The following is a 1,480-nucleotide window of genomic DNA, read 5'->3' on the forward strand; positions in this document are numbered from 1 at the left end:
GTATACAACTCCTTCAAAAATTTGGCATATGAGGGTACTTATTTGATTGCATCAAGAAGAGGTATGTTGATCTTTACTTGCTTAAGAAGCTCAAGAATTTCAGAATTAGATTTGAGCTTTTGCAACGGCTTTAACCGTTATGGAAAAGGTGGAGGAAAAGGACATTCAACTTTCTCGGTAGAAGTTGGAACCTCGACTTCTTCTTTGTCCCTTTCATCGGCTTTAGGAACATCAGAATTAGAAGTGACTTGCGGTCTCAATGGGACGGTCTGACCAATTATTTTCCCATTACGCAAAGTCATGATGCTCTTTGCATGTTCTGTATGCGAACTAGGAGCCGTATTATTACTACCGTGCACTTGTGGGTTAGGTTGGGGTTTAGCTAGAAGCTTACCCTTCTCCTAAGTACTAGGACGGTAGTCAACATTGACAATTGGTTCCTTATATCTTCAAAATTTCGAGTATTTTGAGCATTGATATTAGCTTGACCTTGTAGAAAAGATTGTATAGATTGCAAGGTATCCTCGATATTCGGCTTCTGAGTGAGTGGTGATGCAAAAGTAAGATGTGCAGGTGGAGGAGCTGAATGGTGTGACTGTTGAGGATGATCATTTCTCCACTTAAAATTTGGATGATTCTTCCAGCCAGGGTTATAGGTATTCGAGAATGGATCGTTATAAGGCTTTTGGTAGGAGTTCATAGCATTTGCTTGATCGTGCAAGACTTTCTTGAATGTCGGTATGGTGGGGCAATCTGTAGTGGTATGACCAAACATATCGCAGATAACACAATACTCGTTTCTAAGCTCTATAGTCTTGACAGACTCAACCTTCTTCTTCTACCTTCCTAGTGAGATCTGCCATTTTAGCATGAAGATCATCCTCAGTTCTAAGATTGTAAAGGCCTCCCTATACAGAGCTAGTAGGCTTAGGCAAAGACTTATTGTTTCTATCTCCGTTATCCCAAAGTTGGGCAGTCTCAGCAAGGGAATCCAAATACTCCCATGCTTCATCAGGTTATTTTTATAAAAATCTACCATTGCACATAGTCTCTACAAACTGTTTCAATTGTGGAGATAAACCTTCATAAAAGAAGCTAATAGTTCTCCAAGTTTCGAACCCGTGATGAGGGCAAGAGAGAAGAAGGTCTTTAAATCTTTCCCAACATTCATAAAATGTTTCATTATCTTTTTGTTGGAAATTGCTGATATGTCTTTTCAAAAAGTTGATCCTTTGTGCGGAAAAGAAGATATGGACTCTCGGACTCTAACCCGTGAAACTAGGGCAGCAATTGGATTACCCCTGGTTTGATTTCAAAATGTCCTACATTATCAGAAAAAATTATGCATGAAGGCTGACTAGTCCTAGTCGGTTGTAGGTATTATCTTAGAGTCATAACATGGAGTTCACGTTCTCGATCGTGGTGACTCCCTGCATCTTCATTTAAATCAGCCATCTCATAAGGTGTGAGATACTGCGAA

The 1,480-nt window shown here is 39.8% G+C and overlaps 1 non-coding gene across 1 annotated transcript; it reads left to right on the top strand.

The window, feature by feature from the left end:
* Window positions 1–1,116: 1,116 nt before the first annotated feature.
* On the top strand, window positions 1,117–1,225 carry LOC113461352. The gene has a single exon (XR_003383579.1). It is a non-coding gene; the product is annotated as a small nucleolar RNA R71 (small nucleolar RNA).
* Window positions 1,226–1,480: the final 255 nt, after the last annotated feature.

This window comes from Phoenix dactylifera, unplaced genomic scaffold (assembly GCF_009389715.1).
Source record: "Phoenix dactylifera cultivar Barhee BC4 unplaced genomic scaffold, palm_55x_up_171113_PBpolish2nd_filt_p 000368F, whole genome shotgun sequence".
In the NCBI taxonomy this organism is placed as follows: domain Eukaryota; kingdom Viridiplantae; phylum Streptophyta; class Magnoliopsida; order Arecales; family Arecaceae; genus Phoenix; species Phoenix dactylifera.